The following is a 22,973-nucleotide window of genomic DNA, read 5'->3' on the forward strand; positions in this document are numbered from 1 at the left end:
TCGCAACACCTGTTCCGTTTACCGCCAGGCTCACCATCGTGGTAGGAATGGTCTGAAGATGGTCACATTCTGACCGAAGCCGGTAACCATTATAAATAAGAATTTTAATGCGGTCAAAACTGTTTCTAATCCATTTTTGAAGTATTTTTAGCCTGACCGCTGTTTCTCTACGAGAAATGTTCTTATAAATTTCTGAAAACGTTACTACTATTACCTCGACCAGGAAAGGAAGTCATATGTCAAAATCGACCTCTCGCCGTCACGACTAATGATAGAATGCCGAGCAGCTGTCGCGACGAAGATGTCTGTGTCGTGGCAACGTGTACATTATTGTCGAAATGGAACACGAACAATTAAGGAAAAGTAGCAAGACAATTCAGGTACCTCTTAACTGCCAGTCCCATTGTACGAAACCGACAAAACCATTCCCTTAAGGTACTGACTCATATCTACTACATCTTTATTCGCTTTCTAGTGCAACCACTTACCTAAGCTGCGTCCGTTTGTATTTCGCTTTGGTCTAATATATGTAGTGACTAAGATTCAGGCACGAAACGGAATTCAACTCTGAAGCGCAAGGTTTCCTGGTTGTTAACACTTTAACAGCTAGAACGATAGATTTCGCAGTTCCTATTGCGGCATCAAACTTAAATACTTAGTGTTACCGTAAATATTTGTAGCTTTCAACTGATCATCTCGAATCCTCAGAAGCAGATACAAGTAATAAATCGCCTAACAATATTTCTTTTTATAACGAAAAATATAGCTGGAGGACGGACGCAGCAATTCTCTAGCGGTTTCCAAGAAAAAAAGCGGAAACAAACCAAGAACCAATACAGCGCTCATGCTTTTCCGAAACCAAGTTTTAAGTAAAAGAAAGATTGTGTAGTCCCTATATTTCTTTTTTTTTTTGCTCTGCTCCTTCCACAGCCTCATTTATTATCAAGACAGGCTCGCAGTATATTATATGCTGCAGTATGTAGAACAGATTTGTATACTTGACAACTTTTAGTGAAGCAAAATAGTGTGCAAAACAAATGCATTATGGATAATGGGAAAACGAAGTATCGTTACAGATGTAGTATTGTAGCATGAAGAATTCACATCTATGCTGGACAGCTGAAATACTTCAGTACAGTGTAATTGATACTTGCGTCACGTATGGATCACTGTAGTTAGGGTCTGATCGTTCTGTATGAACGTAGTTTCACACGTATGAAGGTGTGAATGAAAGCAGTAAGGGAAATGAACATGTTACTTGTTATTTTTACCTTAAGAAGGAAGCCTAAAAAGTTGCCCCTCCCTTCTAGACTTAAAGTTCAGCGGAAAGCATAGCACAGTGACATTTTTTCAACACGAAACTTACTAAAATATACAGTACAGCCTATGTTGTTGAAGGAACATCCACCATCAGTCCAGAAAGTTGGTGACATTTTGTTCTTGGCATATAACCCACGTAGCAGCTTGAGCAAGCAACTGTAAACAATAGATATGCATTCAACCAGAGTTGTGCACAGGCAGTGTCGAGTAATGGACGTGTGTTTACGTCATTGTGCCAAATGTCGGAATGGAGCAACAGAGGTATTGTCCAGAATGCGTTGAGAAAGAAAGTTTTGCAGAGTTTTTTCCACACACCTTGAATGTGGACGCCTGCTGCCATTTTACTTGAGGTACCTCAAGTTACTTCAGAATCACACAATAGACAGGGCAATACAATATTCCTAAAATCAGAGCCAAATAACAAGGCGTGCACGACGACTTTCGTCAACCGCCTTCGTCGCGCTCTTCGGAGGCTCCTCTCTCTTTACACGCGACTCTAGTAGCCGTTTTTGAAGACAGGCAGAGGCAGCATTACCCGCACAAGAGAGTAATGTATGCCCACTGGTGAGACGCCAGCTAGAATCTATCGATAGTGAAATGAGCCGCCACGGTTCATGACTGAAATGAAAACTGTCGACAGTTCTTTTGTGAGGATCATCATCACGGTTGGCAAGACTTTATGGTATTAATACAAACATGTCACGAAACGACAAAGTACAGAAATTCACATGGAGTGTCAACACAAAGATACCTACATCTACATGGAAACTCTGCAAAGGACACCCAGTGCCTGGCAGGGGCTTCATCGAACCACCTTCGTAATAATTCTCTTTATCCAATCTCTAACAGTGCACGGGAAAAGCGAACCATTGTGTTTCCGTGCGAGCTCTCTTTTCCCTTATTTTATTATGATGATCGTTTCTCCCTATGTAGGTCAACAAAATATTTTTGCATTCGGAGGACAAAATTGGTGACTGAAATTTCGTAAAAATATTCCGATAGAACGAGAATGTTTTTAATTGTGTCCATTCCAAATCCTGCTATGTTCGTGACACACTTTGCCCTACTTTACGATAATACAAAACGTGCTGCTCTTCTTCGAACTTTCTCGATGTACTCTGTTAATCCTGTCCAGTATGGATCCCTCACAGCGCAGCAGTAATGCAAATGACGGACAAGCGTACGTAGGCAATTTCTTTAGTAGATCTGTTACATTTTCGAAGTGTTCCGCCAATAAAACGCCGTCTTTTGTTGGCTCCCAACAACATTTTACGTATGTTCTGTCCAATTTAAATTCTTCTTAACTATAATTCCTAGATATTTAGTTGAATTTACGGCCTTTAGGTTTTACCGATATATCGTGTAACAAGATTAATGGATTCCTTTAAGCACTTGTGTAGATGATCTGATGCTTTTCATCATTTAAGGTCACAAATGCTAATTTTCGCACCATTCAGATATCTTTTCTAAATCGTTTTGTAATTTGTTTTTATCTTCTGATGACTTGACGATAAAGGACAGCATCACCCGCAAAAAAGCTGCGACGGCTGTTCATATTGTCTCCTAAATCTTTTATATAGATAAGGATCAGCAGAGGGCCTATAACATTTTGCGGAACGCCAGAAATCACAAATTCAAGCACATAACACAGACGATATTCTGTAAGCACCCAATTTCACTACAAGCCTCTTGTGTGGTACTGTGTCAAAAGCCTTTTGGAAACCTAGAGATGCGGAATCAATTTGAAATTCCTTGTCAATAGCACTGAATATTTCGTGTGTGTAAAGAGCCAGTTGTGTATCACAAGATACATGTTATCTAAATCATCGTTGACTGCCTGTCAATAGACCGTTCTCTTCGAGGTAATTTGTCATATTCGAAGACAACATAGGTTCAAAAAACCTGCTGCACTGACATTGAAGCCAGTGTGGCGCTGGAGTTGATCCCAAACAAAGAATTATCTGACAGTTTCACATCTTCGGTTGATTGGTTTTGGGGAGGGGGCCAAACAGCGAGGCCATCGGTCCCATCGGATTAGGGAGGGAAATCGGCCGTGCCCTTTCAGAGTAGCCATACCGGCATTTATTTATTGGCGAATCCATGGAGTGTTCTGTGCACCACGACCAAATAGTGGATAGAACTGGAAGGAGAATCAGCATTGGCCGTATTTTTTTTTGTTTTATTATCAGCAAAATCGATTTTCGGCCAGTTAGTGAACATCCTCAGTGATGTAATATACAATTAAAATTGGAAGGCACTGGTATCAACAAGCTTAGAGCGATCACATAAATTGAGTCTCAGTTTATGTGATCGGTCTAAGCTTGTTGATACCAGTGCCTTCCAATTTTAATTGTATATTACAGCACTGAGGATGGTCACTAAATGACCGAAATCGATTTTGCGGATAATAAAACAAAATACGGCCAATGCTGATTCTCCTTCCAATCCCATACCGGCATTTGCCTGAAGCGATTTAGGGTAATCATGGAAAACCTGTATCAGGATGGCCGGACGCGGGTTTGAACCGCCGTCCTCCCGAATGCGAGTCCAGTGTGCTAACCATTGCGCCACCTCGCCCCGTTTCACACCTTTGTATGTACGTTCTGTGCGTTGTGGGAGATGAGGGGGAGATCATGTTGAATACCTAAAGTATCAAAACCATCTACATTTTTTATGTATCTCCAACTGTTTGGACTGACGCGGTGGTGTGCAGGTGCAGTAGGTTGGGGAGCATAATTTGACAATTTCAGCCGAACACGAACTGCAGGGGGTTTCGGTAGAAAGCGTCGAGTGCCAGGCAGACCGCGTCGGCTGCCGGAAGCTGCTCCTGATGATGAGCACAAATCGTGTGAATCTCCGTGAAGCAGAGTACGACGGCCCCCCTGGGAAAGACGTAGCCGTCGCAGTCGCACGAGCTTAGCGAATGCCCGCGGCGAGGCGCAGCGCCAGCGTCGGCTACTCGGCGCAGCCCCGCACGCGAACTGAGCTGAGCCGAGCTTCCGTGCTAACCGCGCCAGCTCGGAGGCGTCGCCCGGCTGATGGGCGCACCGCCGGCGCCTGTAATTTAAGCGCCGCCTTCCCACGGCGCCTCTCATCCGCCGCTACCCTCCTCCATCATCATCACGACTCGCCGCGTCGCTAAACGGGCAAACGAGCCAGCTCGCCGTCGCCCAACGACACACTCGCTGCCGCTTCCTGGTCCGCAGCAACGTAGACTTTATCTACATCATACTCTACAATCCACCTAATGGCGTGGGCCCGCCAACCCTATTCCACTCCCGAATAGCGCGTAGGAAGACCGACTGTCGGTAAACCTCTGTACTGGCTCTAATTTCTCAAATTTTCTCCTCGTGCCCATTGCGCGAGGCATTTGTGGGGGTAAGTACGAGGGTTAGTCAAATGAAAACAAATACTTTTTTAAATATTATTTATTGATCAGAAGTGGTACAAAGCTGTATCACTTTTCAACAATCTCCCCCAAGCTCAATGCAAGTCCTCCAGCGCTTACAGAGACAAATTTCTTTAGAAAAAAATTCTTTTGGTAATCCGCGCAACAACTCATGCACCGCGTGGCGCACCTCTTCATCAGAACTGGACTTCGTTCCTCCTATTGCGTCTTTGAGTGGTCAAAACATGGAAATCACTTGGGGGCAAGGTCCTGGTGAGTATGGTGGATGAGGAAGACATTCAAAACGCAGGTCTGTGATTGTTTCAACTGTTGTACGGGAGCCGACAAGTGTGGCAGTGTGGTTCTAGGCGCTTCAGTCTGGAACCGCGTGACCGCTACGGTCGCAGGCTCGAATCCTGCCTCGGGCATGGATGTGTGTGATGTCCTTAGGTTAGTTAGGTTTAAGTAGTTCTAAGTTCTAGGGCACTGATGACTACAGATATTAAGTCCCATTGTGCTCAGACCCATTTTTTGTTGTTGTACGGGAAGTGTGGGGCCTTGCATTGTCATGTTACAAAAGGACACCTGCTGACAATAATCCACGTCGCTTTGATTGCAGGCCGCAGATGATTTGTTAGGAGATCTGTGTATGATGCACTGGTGACAGTCGCCCGTCAAGTAATGCTCCAAAATGACGCCTTTTTCTTCCTAAAAGAGTCAGCATAACTTTCCCTGCTGATGGTTCTGTTCGAAACTTCTTTGGTTTTGGTGATGAGGAATGGCGCCATTCCTTGCTCGCTCTGTTTCCGGTTGGTGGAAGTGAACCCAGGTTTCGTTCCCAGAAACGATTCTTGCAAGGAAGCCGTCACCTTCTCGTTCAAAGCGCAGGAGAAGTTCTTCACAAGCATCAACACGCCGTTCTCTCATTTCAGGAGTCAGCTGCCGTGGCACCCATCTTGCACACACTTTGTGAAACCGGAGGACATCATGCACAATGTGGTGTGCTGACCCATGACTAATCTGTGAACATGCTGCATCGTCATTCAGTGTCACTCGGCAGTTTTCCTTCACTATGGCTTCAGCTGCTGCAATGTTCTGTGAAGTCACAACTCGTTGTGCCTGACCTGGACGAGGGGCATCTTCCACTGTAGTCACACCATTTGCGAACTTGCTCCTCCATTCGTAGACTTGCTGCTGTGACGAACGTGCATCACCGTACTGAACCTTCATTCGTCGATGAATTTCAATAGGTTTTACATCTTCACTATGATAAAACCGAATAACAGAACGCTGTTCTCTCCTGGTGCAAGTCGCAAGTGGTGGTGGTGGTGGTGGTGGTGGTGGTGGTGGGTCATCTTTATACTGATACTGCGACGGTATGCGTGCATCTGCATGCTGTTTGTAGCACGCTTACCAACTTACAGAATAACGGCGCGAAATTTCGATTTGTTATTACAAATTTAAGGTTTTCATTTGACTCACCCTCTTAAGATGTTGTCAAACTTCTCGCAAAGTCCTCTCTCCAAATTTCGGCAGTAAATCTCTGCAATGCACAACGCCTCTCTTTTAATGTTTATCAATGGAGTTTGTTGAGAATCTCCGTAACGCTCTCGTGCCGACTAAACGATCCCGTGACGAAACGTGCCGCTCTTCATTGGATCTTCTCTGTCTCTTGTATCAGTCCTATCTGTTAGGGATCCCAAGTAAATGAACAATACTCAAGAATGGGCCGAACAAGCCACTTCCTTCGTAGGTGTGTTATATTTCCGTAAGATTCTTCCTATGAATGAGTCTGGCATTTGCTTTTCCCACTACATGTTTTATATGGTAATTTCACTTAAGATCTCTCCGGATAGTTACTCCTAGATATTTTACGGCAGATACTGTTTCCAGCGGTTGTGATCAATACTGTAGTTATACAGTAGTGGATTTCTTTTCCTGTGTATGTGCGGTATGTTACATTTATTTACGTTCAGGGTCAACTGCCAGAGCCTGCACCATTCATCAATTCTCTCGATGTTATTATGCAAATCGTTATCTTCTGGCGTTGCTACTTTGTTAGAGACAACCGCACCATCTCCTAACATCCTTAGAGGACGTCCGACGCTTTCTTCTAGATCATTTGTATATATTGTAAATAGTAACAGTCCTAGCACACTTCCTTGGATCACACCGGAAATTATCTTTACATCTGTCTATTTTGTTCCGTGAAGAGCGACGTATTGAGTTCTGTCAGTAAGGAAGTCTCGAATCCAGTCGCACGCTGTAATATACTTGTGTGTACACAATCTTTTTTTCTTCCGGATGATCTACGGCTGGCGCAGCTTCTCCGCCCCCAGTCACCGTCTTCTATCTTTACTTTCGTCAGTGTTCGTATTTCCTGCTTCCATTGCCTCCTTCGCACCATACTGCCAGGTGCGTCGTGGGCGAACCCCATTTCTTCCGCTGGGATGGTACCCATCGTAATACCGTATTTGGTATCCTTTCCATTCATGCTATTTGTAGGCCCAAACCACATTAGCTGTTGGATGCCGTCGTGGATATTCCTATCCACTTTCATCCTCATAAAATGTGTCGAATGTAAACGCCTACGGCCGTCTAAATTTTCAGTTGTTACTTTATTTGAGGATCCGGTTTCTACACTACACTACGCCACCTTTAGGACTCCAGACCCAGGCGTAAGAAGAATCCCAGACAAAATATGGTCAGCATTCAGAGACTGGTGTCCGTAGATCATGAATGATCGAAGCGATCGCTGAGTCAAAAAACTATGGATACCAGTCACTGAATGTTGACCCCTATTTTGACTGGACGAGAGGTGGATTCTTCCTACACATCGGTTAGGGGAGCAGAATATGGCGTAATGTACCGCTGGAAATAATTGCTCAAATAAAATAACTAATAGAAATTTAGACGACTGGATGTGTTTTTAGTCTACACATTGTGTGTGTAAAAATTGGTGTTCCGCAAGCATCTGTATGAAGATGGACTTACAGATACTTTCATCCCTTGTCGGTTTATGTCATTCCTGATCCAGGTACAACTTGAGATTCGTCTTAAGTAGTCTACGACAGTGGGAAGTAGTTTTTTTGCTAACGTCCCATGCTTCTGCTCCGCACCAAACTACACTCCGGACTATAGTCATACACATTCTCTGCTTCGTTGTTCTCATTCTTTTTGTTCCTCTTTGCAGAGTTCATTGCCTTTGTTGGACTTCGCCCTTTATTAATCCTGCTAATGATTTCATCGTTGCTTCTGACCTGTTTATTAAATACCAGAACATATTTTGCGTTTTTCACACCTGTAAGTACTTCTCCATCCGCCTCCAAATTACTTTTTCCTTTCCAAAAACAGCGAAGTACTCACACTTCGTGTTCATCTTCAGGCCAGCTTTATTGTATTCCTTTTTAAGTTTTCTTATCATATAGTTCAGATCATCTGATAACACACACTAGTCATCCGAAAAATAGTCTAAATATCTTTATTTCCTCTACTGTCACTCCCACAAGCAGGCATTTCGTATGCCAAGTCTGCAGCAGTGCTCCTATATACAGCTTAAAGGGGGTCGGTCACAGCGCACGTCCGAGCCGCAGACCCATATTCACCTCTAATTATTCCATCCACTCCTTGCTCTGTGCTATTTTCATGTAATTTCGTAAGTCTTTGATCGAACTCCACCTCTTCCAACTTTTCCCAGACTTTGCTTGCGGGAACACGCAACATGCGTCTCCATTCCAACCCCTGTGCCTTTCTCACATATTAGTTTCATTGTCAACATGTTGTCCATTACCGATATTTCTGCTCGGAATCCTGCTTGCTCTTCCTGCTGTTTATGACTTTTTCTTTGTTCACCAATTTAAAGACGAAAGCAGCTTGAGCATGATGTGTCTTTGCAAACAACACAACCCGATGTTATTTGGACCATAGATATAAGGAACTGCTACTGTATAGCACAGAGCAGCAAAGAAATACGCAACGTGACGAGCAGGAGTGACATTTTTATTCGAAGAGTATAATTAAGCCGAAGGAACCATGAATTATAATGGTCCCTGGACATTACAAACGTGGGACAGTTTTTAATAGGGTGTGAGATACCCACGGAAGGCAATGCATACTATTCATAGTGTTTCAATGCTGGCCACAAGGTAGGTAAGGAGTTTTTGTGGTAGTGTGTTCCATTCCTCCCCCAAAGTGGATGGCAACTGATGGCGATGATTTGGATTGTGGGGCCCTCAACTGCGCGGTTATCAGCGCCCGTACAAATTTCCAACCTTTTCTCAGTCCAATCATCCACTTGCATGAATGATGATCAAATGATGATAACACAATCAGCCAGTCATTTCGAGGCAGGTGGAAATCCCTGGCCCCGCCGGGAATCTAACCCGGGACCGCGTGCTCGGGATGCGAGAACGCAACTGCGAGACCACGAGCTGAGGACTGGTTGGCAACTGTTGGATAGTCCTTGGTACATGTGGAGTGCTACAACAATACGTCTCCCCAATGCGTCCCTCACGTTCTAGATGGCATTTAAATCACAACGGATGGGTCAGTACTTTTGCCGAATATCTTCTGTTCCAAGAGATGCTCCACCTGCGCAGTTAGATGCCGTAACGCACTGTCATTCATTAAAACAAAGTCAGGGCCGAACAAACCGCTGAAGAGGCGCAGACGGGTAAGTTTAAAGTGTCACAGTAACGTTAACCATTGAGTAGGATGAGGTCAGTAAGGTCATGCAACATTATGCTGTACGGTCGCAACTACTGTGGGGGCAGCCCGTGTCAGGGATAGGTTGTGAGAACGGGAGCAGAGGCGGTTTAAAATGAAAACAGAGAATGAAAAGAAACGCTTGTTTTATTCTGAAACTTACGGGGTACGTGAGGGCTCGTCCAACCTGGACTGTAGAGGTGTCTACCAGTCTAGGGGTTTGCAAAGTACGAAATATGCGAGGAGGAAGGGGGAGAGGGAGGGAGAGAGAGAGAGAGAGAGAGAGAGAGAGAGAGAGAGAGAGAGAGAGAGCTGGGGGGGGGGGGGGGGGTTCACGGCTGAACTAGTTGGAGAGAGCTGAGACGGAAGCAGAAGGTGCGAGGCCGCGTGCTCCATCAGAAAGCTGGAAAGAAACCAAGAACGTCTGCTACGTCTGGACGTTTTATCACAAAAGAGCTAGCAGACTGTTCTGCTCTCCAGGACGAGGCCAGAAACTATCACGTGAGACCCTTCTCAGGGCTCCCGTTGGCTGATCGGCGGCGAGGGCACCTTTAGTGCCTTCAATAGAGGGCTGAAAGCTGCCCTCTCAGTGGCTTTTACCAGAAAGAGCCGCCTCTGTCCTGAAGGGACAGGCCGATTGGTCACATAGGCTCTGCGAGAGCTCATGCTACATTCCAAGCCTGTAGCTTTGTTCCAGAAAGAAAACTCTAAAGTCTCTATAAATTGGCAATAAATTAAATCCAATAACCAAAACTGGCTCTAGGCATGCTGTACAATGTCAACCCAAATGCTAACACTTAGACCACAAAAACGATCATTTTAGACAGACCACAAAAGCGATCATTTTCGACGATGTCCCGGGTGCGTAGCGTGTTCCCACCTCTCGCCTTATGATAGAGCGTCCACAATCATCGCTCAGACTGAATCTGGTGTCATCGGAAAGGAGAACGCGACCCTGCTTCTCCTTGGTCGAATACCTTTGCTCTTGGCATAATCGCAGATATTGTTGCGGATGTGCGAAACAACGTACTGATCTTCGGGCTAAGAGACCATTCCCATGCACTCACCATCCCACTATGGTGAGATTAAATTTGGTTGCAGTTGCTCCCGCTGTTTGACATGTGTCCCTTCTTGTCTGTTGTCCAATGTAGCAGTCATCTGCTGCTGCAGTTGACCGCGGACCACCACCACCCACCCTAAGTGCTCGTTGAGTGACAAAGCCTGTCTCATCTGGTCGTGCTGCAGGTCCAGCCATATTTGGCGCTGTACTCACGCTTACGCGACGCTATGTCACGTCCAGTTTTTTTTTTTTTTTTTTTTTTTTTTTGCGCGACTGTGGGATGATACACACCAGTTAGCTTTAACAGTATGATGAAAGAATTTTGTTATGACCGATACCAGACGTTGCCCACCGAAAGTTGTATTGAGATAACGCAACGGCTCTTCGAAGTACTAATCGGGATTTTCTCATGCACGTGGTGCGTGTTCTGCCTGTTCATATACCCTATATAGGATCGAACAATGCGTAAGCATTACGGAGATGCTTCGAGAAATGGGAATCCCTTAAAGGAAGGCGACGTTCTTAACGAGAAAAACTATTTAAGAAATTTTGAGAACTGCATTTGAAGCTGACTGCAGAACGGTTCTATTGCTACCAACGTACATTTCTCGGGAGAAACACGAAAATAAGAGAAATTAGGTCTCATACGGGGTCATATAGACAGCAATTTTTCTCTCTCTATTTGCGAGTGAAACAGGAAGGGAAATGACAGGTTGTGGTACAGAATACCCTCCGCCGCGCGCCGTCCGGCGGCTTGCAGAGTGTCGATGCAGATATAGATGGAACGGTTCCACACGGTACTAAATTTGAAGTTAATGTATCAGATCTTATGTACAGTATCTGACTCCTTTAGGAAATATCAATGAACAATGCGTCAGGAATACTCATAGCAGTAACTGACGACTTACTGCGATTGGTGGATGGATACCATGCTGAATATTTATGGCCTTGTATATTGCAGGAACACTTCCAGCGTGCTTCGCAACGACGTAAACGGCGCACGCTACGTCCCTGTCAAAACTTCACCCGCACGCAACGCATGAATAAAAGATGGACGACACCTTTCGCACTTGCATCGCATCGACTCGTTCACGGGCCACTGCTCAAAGCATCCCGGCGGTCCATCACTTGCTCCAAACAGCGAAACATGGTGAAAGGAGAGGGTGCAGTATGGAGTACAGCACGAGTCCATTTGCCGCAGTGACGTGTCCGACGGCTGTGAACGCACACGGTACGCGTCGATAAAATTAATACAGCGCGTCGAATGCGACGCAGACCGACGGCCGGACGCACTCACGGTTCGCATACATGGCCATCAGTGACCGAAAACGAGCTAGCGCGGCTAACAAGCTGTTATCGGTCTCGCTTTGTTTGCACTGGTGTTTCGCTCCCACTTGCTAGTTTTGTGTGTGTGTGGGGGGGGGGGGGGGGGGGCAGGATGGTGGGAGGGAGCTAGTGAACAGTTGTTGCTGCTCCCACGCACATAGTAAGCAGTATTACATAAAATTTTGCAACAATGTATTCTGCGCGTGCGTATATTCGTTCATGCTGGGAACGCTTTATGAACGTTTCAGTACGCTGGTAGCCTTAATATTAATTAGGCTGTGTTAAAATTTCAATACCGCGCTTGACGAAAGAAAGCAGCTTACGGTTCATTAACTGCATGGGAAATTTATTTCCATCTACATCTACATGACTACTCTGCAATTCACATTTAAGTGCTTGGCAGAGGGTTCATCGAACCACAATCATACTATCTCTCTATTATTCCACTCCCGAACAGCGAGCGGGAATAACGAACACCTAAACCTTACTGTTCGAGCTCTGATTTCTCTTATTTTATTTTGATGATCATTCCTACCTATGTAGGTTGGGCTCAACAAAATATTTTCGCATTCGGAAGAGAAAGTTGGTGACTGAAATTTCGTAAAAAGGTATCGCCGCGACGAAAAAGTCTATGCTGTAATGACTTCCATCCCAACTCACGTATCATATCTGCCACATTCTCTCCCCTATAACGTGATAATACAAAACGAGCTGCCCTTCTTTGCACCCTTTCGATGTCCTCCGTCAATCCCACCTGGTAAGGACCCACACCGCGCAGCAATATTCTAACAGAGGACGAACGAGTGTAGTGTAAGCTGTCTCTTTAGTGGACTTGTTGCATCTTCTAAGTGTCCTGCCAATGAAACGCAACCTTTGGCTCGCCTTCCCGACAATATTATCTATGTGGTCCTTCCAACTGAAGTTGTTCGTAATTTTAACACCCAGGTACTTAGTTGAATTGACAGCCTCGAGAATTGTACTATTTATCGAGTAATCGAATTCCAACGGATTTCTTTTGGAACTCATGTGGATCATCTCACACTTTTCGTTATTTAGCGTCAACTGCCACCTGACACACCATACAGCAATCTTTTCTAAATCGCTTTGCAACTGATACTGGTCTTCGGATGACCTTACTAGACGGTAAATTACAGCATCATCTGCGAATAGTCTTTTGACATGTGACCCGCTATAAACTCCTCACTTGATCAAACTTTTCATTTCGGAGTAGGACTATAATAATAATAATAATAATAATAATAATAATAATGGCGTGTGACGAGGGCCTCCCGTGGGGTAGACCGCTTGCCTGGTGCAAGTCTTTCGATTTGACGCCACTTCGGCGACTTGCGCGTCGATGGGGACGAAATGGTGGTGATTAGGACAACATCCAGTCCCTGAGCGGAGAAAATCTCCGACCCAACCGTGAATCGAACCCGGGCCATTAGGATAGACAGTCCGTCGCGCTGACCACTTTTTTTGTAACCTCATTTTGTTCGTTTTCGTTCATTGCATCTGCTCGGGGCGGATGTCGCAAGACATCCGTTTCAGTTCGTCGTTGATCCATTAACTCAGTTTTTTTTTTATTACAGAGGGCAGCTACCCCTCTGACCGAACACGCTGAGCTACCGTGCCGGCATCCACTCCGTCCGGGGGCGGACGGAGTAGGAATTTCATCCAACGTCCTCAACCGGTTGCTGGATGTATTCCAAATCAGTCTTCCACTACAGTTTCTCTCTCTCCACAGTTCGTTCAGACACCAAGGAAATTATTCCCTGTTGTCTCAAAAACATCCCGTTATACTATCCCTTCTTTCCAGTGTTTCCCCCCGTGTTTTAGCTGGCCCTAAAAAAAAAACGCCTCTTTCCTTACCGGTACTCCTAATTTTAACAGTCCTGTATCGCCGTATTTCAAACAGTTCGTGTCCCTTTCCTCCAGTTTTTCCACAGTCCGTGCCTCGCTACCATACATCACAGATGAAAAGTAATGATATTTGTTTCAGGGCGTTCAACGCCACGGTTATTTTCGTCGTCCTAAACGCTTAGTGATAAAGTCTTTCCTCGTAAGCACTCTCTTTGGGACACTTTTTCATTATTGTTTGGCAGTCAGAGGCACAATTGTTTTATTTATTATACTGAAATGGATAGTAAAAGTCATGTATGTGAGTTTGCACGTCTATATGCGCCTTCATGCCGAGCTCTTACACTTAGAACTGTAGTACAGCAGAACGTAAAATACTAAGTAATGTATTAGCTGAAAAAATTTGTAAAGTTCTCCCCTACTATATGTAGCTAACTGACTACTTGCAATAGCAGGGGAAGGAGCAACTACCTTGAGGGCAATTAAGTTACGATGTTGCTCGCTTCTACTCGTTGTTCCTACTTCTCAAGTAGTGTATCCGTTTCGAAACAAATAATTACAACGCAGTAGTAAGATCCTGACGAGTGTGGGTAATGTATGGCCATTAACTTTGAGCGTGGTTCGCTATCGCCAATAGTAGATGTCCGTATATCGTCGCTGTGTTGTATCAGAACCTTATACTAGTAGTAAATAATTTAATGACAGATGAACTAAGGCTGGATATGTTGGCTGGAAACCTGGAGGTTAGTAATATTGTTCAAAAGAAATTGGTTTTAACTTTAATGGAAATCCCTTTCAATTTTAGAAACGCATGGTATATGCAAATTACGGTCAAATACGAGTAACTCAATGACTATAGACAGTGCAAAATTTTGGAATTCCTCTGTGCAGACACAGCATGTACACCCAGCAGTGTGAACTAAATAAGTTCATCAAGGCAATAAACTCCGGAAAACATGACTTATCTCAACGAATTAAGTCGCTTATACGAGATTTCGTCACTAACTGAACTGCCTCTAACGATTGAAATCAGAGTCCCGAGACTTGCAAAATTATCACTCGTGCCAAAGATTACTCTAAGTAACGCTACACGGAAGTAACATTTGCGGCATACACACCGCCTATAACCTTACCGACTACAGACGATACCAATACGGAATCCCACACAAACACTCCAGATCCACGACGGATCGAAGATCTCGTGATCTCCTTCCACCTTTATTTAACCGTTCGGGCATATTAACACTCGACTCAGAGCAAATACTCTCTTCTTGACCACCAGCCATAATTTTCATACTAATTTCCCATAAATACTTGTGATAGAACTCTTAGAAAATCTCTGCAATCAATTTACGACCTCATAAAATAACTACTTATGCATTATATCAAGACTCTTACATGTATCTGAAACAAACAAATCTCCATATTTGGCATTCGAGTCGAAACACTGACTTGACCTATTTGTAAATCAAAACTATAGTTAAATAGTGTGAAGTTATTGGAATACTGAAGAAGGAAACTGATGCTGATACGACCAATTTTGTGTCTGAAAAATTCCATAGTTATGGCACTACTCATGTAAATAAATTTCTATGGCGCTATTTATGTAAATTGTTGTAACATTTTTGTATATTTAATTACAAAATAATCTGTTCATTACATTACTTGCATTATCCTCTTTCAAGGGACATATCAGTAGTGTGACTTTCGTGACGGGTTCAGTTGTTACAATTTATTATAAACAATACTGATGATAGCTTTTTAACAACGTAGTAAATAAGTGTCTGAAGCTTTATGTACAAAGAGCTTGTCTTCTTTCTTCGGTTCCAAAGCTCTCTTTGTTTTCTTTCGAGCTTTTTTTTCTTAGTTTATTCGTTTCGAGAAGCCAGGGGCTATCTGATGACATATTGGCGACGAACTTCTATGCCGAGACCGCCAATAATGGTCTTTATTCTCGTTAGCCAGTTTCGGTAATCAAAGTCACTATCTTCAGATCTCGACGGACAGGTTATTGCATATATCTTAAAACAGCTGTGAAAGTACTCTACATCAAGAATTATTGAGAATAAAAGTTATTATTAACCATGTTGGCAAAGAGGTTTATATTCACTTATGTCTTTGTAGCATGTTTGTAAGGCTTTTAGGTATTTTCAATAAAGTTATATTAGTGACGATACTCCAAATTGCAGACTCCTCCATCTTGTAAGGGGAGGCCACGACGTTACCATCACGGATTTACTTCAAACTTTGTGCAGCATTAGTAGTCCGTTAGGACGATATAATGCTCAAGTAGTTAGGCGTACTCCAGCGGCGATTTCGCGGAAACCGCAAGAGAAGATCTGCACGTCAGTGATGTACCTGAGCCTTGCGAGCCTGAGCTCGAGATGGTGACTGACTGCACAACTTTTACTGAATTCCCTGTGTCATTTTCCTGTGCAATAATTTTTATAATTACAACAAATATTATGCTACATTTAATTTTAAAGACAAGTTAAAAACTTTAACGGGCACCTTCATCCTTGTTCACATTTGATTGATAACGAACGAGAAATTGCTTCTCATGAGGATGCTATTAAATTACACTTAGTAGTACACTGCCAGTCTTAGGCAACGATATTTGTCAAAATGATATGTTACGCATGATTTGCATCCAAATCGTCGGGAGAAAAAGCTCTGTTAACCTTCCAAACTCAGAAGATTCCTTGTGCATGAGACAAAATGGCATTTATTCGATGTAGTAGACGCCGTTTTAAATTATATTTTCCGTTTCTGTCTGAAAAATACTTTCGATGTCGAAAGCGAATCCCACTATTAACCGTACATTACTCTCATATTCTGAAATTTCATCTCGTTTCATTTATACTGAAATAACAAAACCAATTACTTGGCAGTAACCCAGACGAAAAGGAAATTACGTTCAGAGTTTAACCTCCAATCGACGATGAACACATTTTCTCCTTAAAGGAACCATCTCGGCATCCGCCTTAAGCTATCTAGGGATATCAAGGAAAACCTAAATCTGGAAGGAGGAACAGGAACTTCAGCCGCTATGCTTACGAATACCAGATCCGGGCCTTACTATTGCGCCACCTCTCCCGCTATTTCAAACTGAACATTAGCTGTATGTCTCTGTAGCCACAGAGACGAGCGCGAGCGCAGGCGTGCTTGCGTTCGTTCGATTAGGGCTAGCCTATTCGAATCAATCTTTATGGTGAGAAGGACACTGCTGACAGTATCTCCTCATTTCTCTCTTTCGTATTATTTAGAAGACTGTTTCGAGAGAACAGTCTGATTGAATTTAAGCTAATTGTATTCATACCTGAACTGTCATGCTACTGTGTGCTAAGTGACGAGGTAACTGTATTCAGCTCTTTACTCTAGCTGATATGATCAATGTGAGTATCAGAAAACCTGAGTACAGATACAATTCACACACTAATTTTCATGGAGCACAATGGCAAATACTGCATTTTCCTGTGGACTCCGCAAAAAGTCTAGCTCCCTAGTTAACTAGCTACCTACTATCGTGTATCATCACTGTACCTACCGTTCCTCTTTGGTGGAAGTGAGCGTTCCCTGTAAAGCCTTTTCACCTCGGGAAAAAAATGATGCAACACTCTTGGTACCAAATCCGGACTGTGCAGAGGTTGGTCCATCCCTCCGCATTACAACTGACGAGGGTCAGGCTACACAACGAGGTTGAACACCATTAAGTAACACCTTTCGGCAGCACGCCAGTCCGTTTTTTGATCAGATTTGCGTAGCCTTCGCAGTCTCTCATACAACGCAGTCACACTCTTGTTCCTGGGGACATGAAGTCTTGTAACTTTAGCGGATTCACTGTGAAGCAATTGCTTCACTTAGTCGTTATTTTCCAAATCTCTGATCCAAAAATGCATGTAACCGAGCATTGAAAACCTTAAGCAGGATTGCCGAGCGAGAATTTGAGTTTCCTTTCTCCAGATTAAGTGTTAGCTTTCTGAACCGCTGTGCTACCTCCGTCCATTATACAGGGTGTTACAAGAGGGTACGGCCAAACTTTCAGGAAACATTCCTCACAAACGAAGGAAGAAAATGTTATGTGGACATGTGACAGGAATCGCTTACTTTCCATGTTAGAGCTGATTTTATTATGTCTGTTCAGATCACATTAATCATGGAATGGAAACACACAGCAACAGATCGTACCAGAGTGACTTCAAACACTTTGTTACAGGAAATGTTCAAAATGTCCTGCGTTAGCGAGGATACATGCATCGATACTCCGTTGCATGGAATCCCTGATGCGCTGATGCAGCCCTGTAAAATGGCGTATTGTATTACAGCCGTCCACAATACGAGCACGGAGAGTCTCTACATTTGGTACCGAGGTTGCGTAGACAAGAGCTTTCCAATGCCCCCATAAATGAAAGTCAAGACGGTTGAAGTCAGGAGAGCGTGGAGGCCATGGTAATGGTCCGCCTTCACCAATCCATCGGTCACCGAATCTGTTGTTGAGAAGCGTACGAACACTTCGACTGAAATGTGCAGGAGCTCCATCGTGCATGACCACATGTTGTGTCGTACTTGTAAAGGCACATGTTCTAGCAGCACACGTGGAGTATCCCGTATGAAATCATGATAACTTGCTCCATTGAGCGTAGGTGTAAGAACATGGGGCCCAATCAACATATCACCAACAATGCCTGCCCAAAGGTTGACAGAAAATCTACGTTGATGACGTGATTGCACAATTGCGTGCGGATTCTCGTCAGCCCACACATGTTGATTGTGAAAATTTACAATTTGATCACGTTGGAATGAAGCCTCATCCGTAAAGAGAACATTTGCACTGAAATGAGGATTGACACATTGTTGGATGAACCATTCGCAGAAGTGTACCCGTGGAGGCCAATCAGCTGCTGATAGTACCTGTACACGCTGTACATGGTACGGAAACAACTGGTTCTCCCGTAACACTCTCCATACAGTGACGTGGTCAACGTTATCTTGTACACCAGCAACTTCTCTGACGCTGACAGAGTTATCGTCAACTGCACAAAGAATTGCCTCGTCCATTGCAGGTGTCCTCGTCGTTCTAGGTCTTCCCCAGTCGCGAGTCATAGGCTGGAATGTTCCGTGCTCCGTAAGACGCCGATCAATTGCTTCGAACGTCTTCCTGTTGGGACACCTTCGTTCTGGAAATCTGTCTCCATACAGACGTACCTCGCCACGGCTATTGCCCCGTGCTAATCCATACATCAAATGGGCATCTGCCAATTCCGCATTTGTAAACATTGCACTGACTGCAAAACCACATGCTACATACTGATGTGCTTGATGCTAGTACTGTAGAGCAATGAGTCGCATGTCAACAAGCATCGAAGTCAACATTACCTTCCTTCAATTGGGCCAACTGGCGGTGAATCGAAGAAGTACAGTACATACTGACGAAACGAGCTCTAACATGGAAATTAAGCGTTTCCGGACACATGTCATCATAACTTTTTCATTTGTGTGTGAGTAATGTTTCCTGAAAGTTTGGCCGTATCTCTTTGTAACACCCTGTGTATGGTCTCCTCCACATCTGTCTAAACAAGATCTGTGTGTTAACTAAGCAAGATGAATTCAGAAGAGCTGCTATTAATGACCACCATTCTAAAATGTTATTACTTGCATGTACGATAACGGAGACCTGCGCTTTCTTTCGTGAATGTACACAATGGTTTAACTCCGAACCTATGTCGTCTTCATCGCACACCACTGAACACTCCATTCTTTATCTAATGCTGTAAATACGCGATACCTGCTGCACTTGCAGTGACACTAAGTAGGTTACCTAATTAAGACTAGAGTAATTTCTTTCGGCTTCAGATCGCAATCAATACATGGACTAAATTGGTTTCTGCGCGGGATAGCCGAGCTGTCTCCGCGCCTTGCCACGGTTCGTTCGGCTCCTCAAGTCGGAGGTTGGAGTCCTCCCTCAGAGGTAGGGGTGTGTGTGTGTGTGTGTGTGTGTGTGTGTGTGTGTGTGTGTGTGTGTGTGTGTGTGTGTGTGTGTGTGTTGCTAACCTTAAGATAGTTTAAATTAGATTAAAAAGTGTGTAAGCCTAGGGACTGACGACCAAATCAGTTTGGTCCCATAGGGACTTCCCACAAACTTAAAAAATAAAATGGTTTTAGCATTACTGTTACTTACATTTTCTTACTGAAAACTTTTAGCTTTCATCGCACTAATGAAGTACACATGGATGTTTGAAACCTTAAAACGGATACTATAACAGTAGCTCAGAAATACTGATCACCAGTTTGCCCAATGTTAGAATACTGCTGTTTGTTGACATCATACCGAGTGGCGTAAACAGCGTACACAAAGGGTAAAAAGACGGCAAACATGTTTACACATGAGTGATTATACCTGTAGCCGGAAGACACACACTTCTAAAACACCGTAAAAAATGCAATTACATATTTGCATGATCTAGTTTTCAAATGGAACGCTAGAAAATATTTACCTCCTGTGCATATCGTATTCATTAAATGAATAAGAAATTGCGCGGTCGCACATGAACTGTCATTCTCCACTTTCCATAAATGGGTGGAAGAAGTGTTAACATCTATGCTTAGTGCAGTAGAAAGTACCCTTTGCCATATTTGCCGAGCTGTGTGATATTTATTTGGTTTGATAGCTTGAAAAGCACTCTAAACTTACTTTTTATATTTTTCCGTAGGCCAAATGCAATATTTCTCGTAGCAAAACTGCTGGACACCAAATTCTTCGATAAATTATTCATGTCTACTGAATGTGCTCGTTCACTATTTGCAAAATCATCTTCCGCGAGAGTGGCTAGAAACTAGATTTACATATAAAAATGCTGTCAACAACCAGGAAAAATGAAGGTCTTTATCACATGGGAAGTTTCGGAATAATTTCAGTTTTTCCCGGCGGAGCATTTATAATGCTTTGCTACTCTGAAAGACAGCGGCTACTCCCGTTAATTTTCGTGCGAAGTTGGGCTGTCTTTTCCTCCCTCTTACACTTGTCTAATCAGCAATGCGAATTCATTTACATTATCGTTACCGACTCGTTTCAGCTAATTTGGGCTGTTGCGACTGAATCTGACAGCACTTCAGCTTACCCATTATGGGGTTCTATGTGGCATTACAGGTTCAGACCTGTTCACTAGGTCTTAAGGAAAAGGTGGAGCACTAGTGCGGAGGCATCCATTGAGTATCGGAGAGTTAACGCCGTCCTCTGTGCTTTATCGACAGCCGTAAGCTATGAGCTAAAAATCATGGAATTTTCCTAGACAACATTTGAGATAGCGACGGTTCAAATCCCCGTCCGGCCATCCTAAGTTTTCAGCGATTTCCTTAAACTGATTAAGACAAAAGCCGGGATGGATCCTTTGAAACGGCACTGCATATTTCTTTCCCCAGCCTTTTTTAATCCCAGTGTGTGCTCCGTCTCTAATGACATCGACGTCGCCGGAACGTTAAACAGTAACCGTCCGTCCTTCCTCTACACAAAAAACTGAGGCAAATGTGGGCTATCTGTCACTGACACTCCGTATTGTCCATACCAAGTGACGACAGTCAGTTGTCAGAGCAACGTAATGGAAAATTCGAGATCAGCAAGATGAAAACGCTTTGAATTTCATATTGTCATAATAATGTCGCAAGGTGTTTGCTACAACAGGGAAGCATTTCAAAAAGCTTGTAACACTAACCTGTTTAGAGTGTCGAGGTAAATTAACCACAGGACGACTTACGTAAGATATTTTTAAATATAAAAACGGACAGTATCTCAGTGGCACAAGCTGGGTGCCAAGTAGAGTAAAAAAGTCAAAGATGACGAAATTACTAACAGGACCAAAACTATGAAAAACTGGTTTACAAATACAGCAGTTACGGTTTCCAGACCTCTGCGAGGTAAAACTGGACATGAAAGGAAGAATAATTTAAACGGTCATAAAATAAAACCACAGCACTATATATAAAACACTCCGTCTTCAGGCCACAAGTGGCCCATCGGGACCATCCGACCGCCGTGTCGTTCTCAGAAGAGGATGCGGATAGGAGGAGCGTGTGGTCAGCACACCGCTCTCCCGGTTGTTATGATGGTTTTCTTTGACCGGAGTCGCTACTATTAGGTCGAGTAGCTCCTCAGTTGCCATCACGAGGCTGAGTGCACCCCGAAAAATGGCAACAGTACATGGCGGCCCGGATGGTCACCCATCCAAGTGCCGACCACGCCCGACAGCGCTTAACTTCGGTGATCTCACGGGAACCGGTGTATCCACTGCGGCAAGGCCGTTGCCACAGCACTATATATGCTGCTGTTCAAATCTCACTGACCTGGAGAGTGTTTCGATATGGTCGACAGTGCCAGATACTATGTTTTTTAAGGCGTGCTAGCGCATACAGGAAAAACCGCAAGGAAGAAACGGTGTACTAAATTTACACGGCTCAGTCTAAAAGTGAAAAAGAACTGAATTAAAATTTCAGCAGCAACAGAAAAGACTTCGTAAGCATCTCAATGACCCAAACGTCAGGAGCGAATTTCATTCCTCCCAATATCAGGATCGTGTGATATTAAATCGGAAATTTCAAGTATAGGTTACAACAGTTCAGTATTAAGTGCAGGTATCCGATATGGCATATTATTGGAAGAAATATATTTCGCAGGTGAACACAAGTGAAATAAGGCTGCTGAAAAATTTTCCTACTCGCTTATTAGAATATGTTACGGGAAGGGTTTGTTCGCAGAAACGGAATTTCGCCCGTATGAGCGTTTTTAGTGTAATCCAAAATGTGCAACATTAGTATCAATTGAGATAAAAAGATTCTGGGGTGAAATGTTGCTGTCCCTTTCAGAATGGTCAGTTTCAAATTCCGCCAGTCTAAAATTAAAAACGTTGCCTTCGGCAGAATTAAATAGCCCAGCAGAACACAACGAAACAGCACGCAGTTTCACGGTTAAATATGATAGCGAACTACTGTTTCATTTGACCATATGCAATTAAACGGCTAGATATGACGTGTGCAAAATAATACCATAGTTCACAATCGATGCCAACATGCACCTTCTTATCCTCGAATTTATTGAGTATTAGGTGGATTAAAACGTACATCTAACAAGAACTTCCGTAGTAGGACCCCGGAAGAAAATATTGAGGCGGGGAATGAAGTCACGGCACAAATTAGGTTGTGAACTTATTAAGGTCACCATCATGGCACTATATTGGAACTAGTTAACTGTCTACAGTAATCAAAATCGGATGGGCCGAGAGGTAATACTAAACTCGCCTCTTCCCAGCAAGCGTCTAATGTGTT

General features: G+C 43.7%; 1 protein-coding gene and 1 pseudogene across 4 annotated transcripts in view; both read right to left on the bottom strand.

Moving 5' to 3' along the window:
* Nucleotides 1–22,973, bottom strand: part of LOC126267419 (very low-density lipoprotein receptor) — a 568,113-nt gene that overhangs the window by 530,732 nt on the left and 14,408 nt on the right. The gene's annotated exons all lie outside the window — the stretch shown is intronic.
* LOC126268479 (5S ribosomal RNA) lies at nucleotides 21,841–21,958 on the bottom strand (annotated as a pseudogene).

This window comes from Schistocerca gregaria, chromosome 4, assembly GCF_023897955.1.
Source record: "Schistocerca gregaria isolate iqSchGreg1 chromosome 4, iqSchGreg1.2, whole genome shotgun sequence".
Classification (NCBI taxonomy): domain Eukaryota; kingdom Metazoa; phylum Arthropoda; class Insecta; order Orthoptera; family Acrididae; genus Schistocerca; species Schistocerca gregaria.